Below are 7,721 nucleotides of genomic sequence, written 5' to 3'. Positions count from 1 at the left end.
ATGCAGAGACGTATTGTATTGCATATTGAATCAGCTGAGAGATAAATGTTTTTTTAATAAAATGAATTTGCAAATGACCAATGACAAGGTACGTAATTTTACAAGTTCCATTTTTATTGAGATAGCAGCTGTCAATGATATCAAAAGAACTTACGACTTAGACTTTTGCAGAATTAATAAATGAGTTAAAAAGAATTGCTATCATAAAAATATCATATTCCTTTTCAAAAGAATAAAGTCATTTTCAATTTAATGCAAATAAGAAAGTTATAAATAGAGTAAATGGTGGATTTAGTCGTTAGTTTTTTTGTAATATGAGCCCCCTGGACTTTAATTTATCGCGGGGAATGGTTGTATATAAAGTTGAAAAATCGTTTAAGTTTTTATGCTGTTGATTTTGGTAAAATGTGATTTCAAATTTTCCAAACAGTTCGTTGTAATTTTTTTTACAATCTGATTTTACACCACAAGTATAAAATCTTCCTGCATTCCAGCATACTCTAGATGTCAAGAAAATGACATTTATCAGAAAAGAAAGGCCTGGTTAATTAAGAGTGAAAATTCAGATATCAAAATGGAACGATTCTTATCAAAAATAATAAACATTGAAATTTTTAAATTGTGTAAAGCTTTTCAACTTTCTTGATTAAACATTAAGCAATGACCAAGTAACAGAGGCTTGGGAAGCTAAAGAGATACACTAGCTTCACCTGGTTATGGTGTTTGTGTCTCCCAACATATGTTAATCAATCAATTTTTAAAGCGAGGCAAGCTACTCGCTTGGTAAGTTGAATTTATAAGGATTTCAAAAACTCCATTTTAAGTCGACATTTTTCTAAATTTTACGCTCTTTATAACTACCTTGTTAGCAAAATCTTAAATAACCTTTTGTTTGGATCGTATTTTGGCTGACTTGTTTCATACATATACCAATTACTAGACTTTTGATTTTAAATGAATTGACTGCAGGAAGTTCCGTAAACCTGAACAATAAATTTTACCGGCCTATAGGGGAAGCTTACTCCGTCTAGGCACCTGATACCACCTCTGAGATTTCAAGGGGTCTGTGTTAATACCCTTCACATATTTGTTTTGTTTATAGATTTTTGGAGATCGATTACTGTTCCGTATCCTCGCCTAGCATGTTAATTTGTACAAGAAAAAGAATTTAAGTTAGATTTAGGCTTTTGAATTCTAGAATTGATGTACATGTATTTGTTGTCCACTCAGCTTGAGAGAAACTTTACTGAAATTTTATGCCTATTACAATTTTTTGGTGTGATCGGTTAACAGAGGATGCTCAATCCTTTATGGCACCTGATCCCACCTTTGATGTTTAATTTGGAGGTTCGTGTTTGCTCTGCTCCAATTTTGTTTTGTTTAATGGACTTTTGAGCTTGAATACACTGTTCTTTATCTCCATATATTTTATTTTAAAGAATAATCCATCAATGAAAAAACACATGTATATTTTTAGCTGACCTGAGCCAAAGGCTCAAGTGAGCTTTTCTGATCACATTTTGTCCGTCGTCCGTCCGTCCGTCCGTCTAGCTGTCCATCTGTCTGTCCGTCTGTAAACTTTTCACATTTTCGACGTCTTCTTTAGAACCACTGGGCCAATTTTGACCAAACTTGGTACAAAGCATTCTTGGGTGAAAGGGAATTTAAATTGTTAAAATGAAGGGCCAAGTCCCTTCATAAGTGGAAATAATCAAGAAAAGATAAAAATAGGATGGGGTCATTAAAAAATCTTCTTCTCAAGAACCACTGGGTCAGAAAAGCTGAAACTTATGTGAAAGCATCCTGGGGTAGTGTAGATTCTAAATTGTTAAAATCATGACCCCTGGGGGTTGGGCGGGGCCACAATGGGGAATTAAAGTTTTACATAGAAATATATAGGAAAAATCTTTGAAAATCTTCTTCTCAAGAACCACTGGGCAAGAAGAGCTGAAACTTATTTGGAAGCATCCTGGGATAGTGTAAATTCTAAATTGTTAAAATCAGGACCCCCGGAGTTTGGGCGGGACCACAATGGGGAATCAAAGTTTTACATAGAAATATATAAGAAAAATCTTCTTCTCAAGAACCACTGGGCCAGAAAAGCTGAAACTTATGTGGAAGCATCCTGGGGTAGCGTAGATTCTAAATTGTCAAAATCATGACCCCCGGGGGTAGGGCGGGGCCACAATGGGGAATCAAAGTCTAATATAGAAATATATGGGGAAAATCTTTGAAAATCTTCTGCTCAAGAACCACTGGGCCAGAAAAGCTGAAACTTAAGTGGAAGCATCCTGGGGTAGTGTAGATTCTAAATTGTTAAAATCATTACCCCCGGTGGTTGGTCAGGGCCACAATGGGGAATCAAAGTTTTACAATGGGGAATCAAAGCATCCTATGGTAGAGTAGATTTCAAATTTCTAAATTATGATCAGTGGTGTAGGATGTTGTCACAATATGTATATCAAGTGGGAAATCTGGTAAAGAACGGAATGGTCAAAGCTTCTCATGTGAGCGATGTGGCCCATCTTGTTTTTTAATTTAAGAAAAGTTTTCACACCCTATTGAAAAATATTCCTCTAGAAGATATAAATGATAGGTTATGCAAGAACATATGACGTCAGTTTAGGGTGGAAATACCAGTGTTAATCAGCTTTTTTTCTCCAGCCTACACGTTTAATTGGGCGACAAGGAAGTTATTTACAGTTATTTACAGTTTGTACAACATTTATTGATATATTTCATGAACGAAGTTCATATTAAAAGGAAATAGACTGACAAAGAAATGTCTCTCAACAACATTTGACTCTATGCTTAAAAATTTAAGACTTTACAGTGCGTGAAGGTAAAAGTCTTTTTTTTTTAACCCCCTCTCCCCCAAAAAATCTTACGACTACGACTGAAATTTCGCCACTCTTTAATTTTTATTAAATGAAGACATTTTTTCTAAATTAATTACACAATTCAATCATAAAATATTATGATTTAATGTAAAAGATAAATAAGAATTTCGCAACTTATAAATTCGATATATGTTATAGCAATGGGGGAATTTTTTTGTCTTAGATATATCGACGACGTATTGTCAATTAATTACAGTTATTTCCATTCGTATGTCGATACGACATATCCCTATGAGCCTGAGATAAAAGATACTACATCTGTTTCATATTTGGATATTTACTTGAAAAAGACGTTAATGGTAATGTAACAACCAATTTTTTATGACAAAGGAGGTGAATTTAAGGTTCCAATCGTCAGCTTCTATAAGTTATTCAGCAATATACCTTCATCGCCTGCATACGAGTTTATATCATTTGATTCAATACACAAGAGCATTCTCTACGTATGAACAATTTTTGATACGAGAGAAGTTATTGACAAAGAAGTTGCTGATACTAGATTATCAGCAGTCTCGTTTAAAGTCATCATACCTTAGTTCTATCTGGTCGATACAATGATCTTGTCACAAAATACTACTAGATTTTATCATTAAGTCAAATGCTGACTGAAGTTTTCATACTTATTGTTAGGTCATTCACACTGAATTGTCGACGGATTTTCCCGTTATTTCCCGATCATAATAACGTACTGTACAAGCCGGGTGTGACAAGTCGGCAGGGGACGCTCACTTCTCCATGGCACTTGATCCTACCTCTGATGTTTCGGAGACTCGTGTTTGCTCTGCTCCTTTTTTTTGTATTGTTTAATGGACTCCTGTGCTTATATATATACCAGGTGTTATCTCCATACATTTCATTGAGAACTATAAATCAAAATAATATATGGGCCATTTTCAAAAAAGTCCACTTTTTTGTCTTTTGATCAGAATAATAGGAAAACATTTTTTAGAGTGAAATTTTTTTCCCGTTGGTTAATATACTGTAAATGTATTATATTTGGCGTGTACGATATTTGGTGGAAATTCAATTTTCAACAAGTTAGCGTGGATTTGATTTAGCGCTGTCTAAGTTTGCTAGTTATAAAAGTTAATATACAAGACATTTAGCGATGTACTTGAATTAGCGAACTCTGCTTTCCGCCAAAATCGCTAAATACAATACACCGCTAAATGTAATACGTTTACAGTACATGGTCATATAGCTTATAAGTAATTTTATGATCATCTCCCAGGTGTTTTATAAAAAATATTCTCTGCATTCCGAGTAAAATTTAACAGTAAAACCATGTCACATTAACAAAAATTTTATAACCCGCTTATTTAAATGATAGGGAAAATATTACCCTGTGAAGATATGTACAAATTTTGCACCTCATTTTAATTGAATTCATTTACAGATTAATTTAATATGATTGTTTTACTTATGCCGCCCACTAAATACTAGTATCGTGCATTTAACATTCAGGAAGTGACATGTCCCACCAGTTTATGTCATTCCTGTTATCAGAAAGAAAATGTTAAAATAAAAGATATCTCACTTTCCTAGGAACTGTTTTCATGATCCACAATATATCATCATTTTCTGTTGTCTCAAGTTTATGAGCGCCATGATTTGAAAGTGAGTAAAGAAAGGGTTCAAAGGTCGATAAGTTTGTCTTATTGGTAGAGTATAATGAAAATATGTCCTATCTGTTACCTTCATAATATGCAAATACTCTTTAAATTGTTTATTCTGCTAAAACAATCAGATTTACTAAGTTACAAAGAAACTGTTTCAATGTCTTGATGATGCAAAAAGAGTACGTTATACTAAATAACCGGTGATTTATATGAGAAATGTCCATCCTGTTACTGTCATTCCTGTTACCATTAATATGGTAACAGTAAGGAAAACTGGACTTCATATCCTGAGTTTTAACAATAAAAACAATTACTTTTATTTTTCTAAGTAATATAAGTTGAATAACACATGTTAAAAAACTTCGTAAATCATATTGAAATAAGTTAGTGCTTCAAATTGTGCCATTATAACTTAAACATTCACTCTTGTAACAGAATGGACAAAAATTGTAACAGGAGGGACAAATTATCCTGGTATTTATATACCTATTTAAGTTTCATCATTTGTTTTTCTTAGAATTATGAAAAATTCTTAGTTTTGCAACAGCATAGAGTACCTTTAATAAACAAAAATTGAACTGATAAATATTTTAATAGCACTTTAGAATTAAATTTCGTAACAGGATGGACATAAATGTCTTTTATTGTCTCAAATTTGCCAGATTTGACAAAATCATTTTTTTATTCTACATTTATTTCTCTTTTCCTAACCAATAAAGTTAAAAAAAGTCAATTTTTATTTAAAATGTAGATTTCATTGTCCATCCTGTTACACTGTTTTGTCCATCCTGTTACTGTTTTGTCCTTCCTGTTACCCGAGTCCTTACTGTTACCAGTATATTTTCCTAGTTTAAATTGCTTTGGCAGAGCACCTATTTAAATAACTTTCTGTAACTGTTTATTCTAATCACAAAAATAATGTACAAGAATGTTTTTTTCAACTATAGCATATAAACATTCCGCAATAAGGCTTTTCATGAAGAAAAACCCGTAGATTTTGCTTCTCTTTGGTATATGGTAGTTTGACATGCTTTTAAACGCTCATATATTAGATGAATGTCAAACATCTTGGCATTCAGTGATAATTTTTTCATTTATTAACGGTATGCAAAAGATAATTTGATGAAAATTTTGAAATAGAGTTTTACAGCTCTTTTTATGAAAGTAACAGGAAGGACATTAAAGTTTAAATGACTAAGATAAAATGTCAATATTTTTTAAAAGAAATATTTTCTTTTATGCAATGCAGTGGATTTTAGTAGTTTATTACTATATTATCCAAATAAAGTTGAAAAAATCATAGTAAAACCACTTTCATTTTTCAAAATATGTAATTCAAAAAATAGACTTTTTTTGAAAATGACCCATGATGTGTAAGACACATTAATTGTTAACTTCAAATGAAACTGTTGTTATCCTTGTTTCATCAACTTGTTTGTCAATAACTATTGTCATTTAGAAATTGTTCATACGTAGAGTATGCGCTTGAGTATCAACTTATGAGAGACATAAACTCCATATACAAAAGGTAAGATGAAATATGGAGATAACGAATAGTATTCAAGATCAAAAGTCCATAAAACAATACAAAATAGGAGCAGAGCAATTAAACATGGACCTCCAAAACATCAGAGGTGGGTTCAGGTGCCATGGAGGAGTGAGTATCCCCTGCTGACCGGTCACACCCGCCGAGTGTTCCTTGTCATGATTGGGAAATAACGGGAAAATCCGTCCTCAATTCAGTGTATTTATGAATAATAGACTAATAATTAGTATGAAAACGTCAGTCAGCATGTGACTCATTGATAAACTGTATTTGCTGACAAGGTCATTGCATCGATCACTCTGCGATTTCTAGATGTTCTTTGGAGTTTCTGAATATTCACATTTGATTTACATTTTTTATTGAATATTACATGTATGTTGTACAGTACTCCTAAAGTTTCTCATTCACTGCTGTAAATATTCTTATATAAATATATATAAAGGTGTCCAGATCTTCTTTTTCATGTCTGGTCCATCTGATGGCGTGATCCTCTACATAACTCATAATATTTAAGAAATTATGACGCCCTTCGGTGTTTCCTGAACGTTGGTCCTTTTATAATAAACGACTAAGGTCCTCATTATTACCTTGATTTACGTCATCAGTAATGATGTGTCCCGCAGGACTATAGTTGCAGGGTGAAGAAGAACATGAAAATGTTGGGGGATTACTTGGGAACTTTAAAAAAAAAAGTTTGGAAGCAATTGTCGATATATTTGTGAGTAATATAAAAAGTGTGGACGTCAACTTGAAGTATGGTGGAATATAAATGCTAAGTTATGAGCAGAGTAAACAGAGGTGGTATCAGGAACACTAGAGAAGTAACACTTTTCACGCCCACCGTGTGTTTTGTAATGATCGTCAAAACGGAAAATCTGAAGACAAATGTTAAACAATTATAGGAATATATGGAGATAACGAACAGTATTCATACTCAGAAGTCCATTTCATGTTACAAAATTGTAGCGGTCTAAAACACCAGAGATGGGATCAGGTGCCAAAGAGGATTGAGCATCCCCTGCCGACCGATCACACCCGCCGTGCGCTTCTTGTCACGATTGGGAAATAACGCAAAAGTCCTTTGACAGTTCAGTGTCTTTATAATGGCCTAACAATTACCTTGAAAAACATCAGTTCAGCATTTGACTTAATTACTTGGTGACCAGGTAATTACATCACCATAGAACTTACGAAATGGTGACTTTTAACTTGTTTGTCAATAATTCACCTCCTTTTAGAAATTGTTCTTACGTAGACCATGCTCTCGCGTAACCCCTTATGTAAGTGATGAAGGTATATATTGCTGCATAAGTTAGTGAAGTTGACGCTTGAAAAGTTAAAGTCATCACGTATAGCATAAAGCTTGGTTCTTAGATCACCAAGAACATCTTTTGCAAGTTAACTTTGTAAATATGAAACAGATGTGTCAGGCTCTATAGTATCTTTTATGTTGTATATGTTCAAGCTCACTGGGATATATCACATCGCCATGAGAATGAAAATTTTTAATTGTAAATTGACAATACGTCGTCAACATTTCTCAATGTCGAGTTTAAGTCATCACTTTTATCATAAACGTAAGTTAACAGTTTGCAATCAGCATCTGCATGTAGTAGGGCTGGGTATTGACCTGAGATTTCGTATTGCGATATTTTT

The sequence above is a fragment of the Saccostrea cucullata genome, unplaced genomic scaffold, assembly GCF_032062105.1.
Source record: "Saccostrea cucullata isolate Sc308-1 unplaced genomic scaffold, CSIRO_AGI_Scuc_v1 ctg729, whole genome shotgun sequence".
Classification (NCBI taxonomy): Eukaryota; Metazoa; Mollusca; class Bivalvia; order Ostreida; family Ostreidae; genus Saccostrea; species Saccostrea cuccullata.
This window is presented reverse-complemented; position numbering follows the sequence as displayed.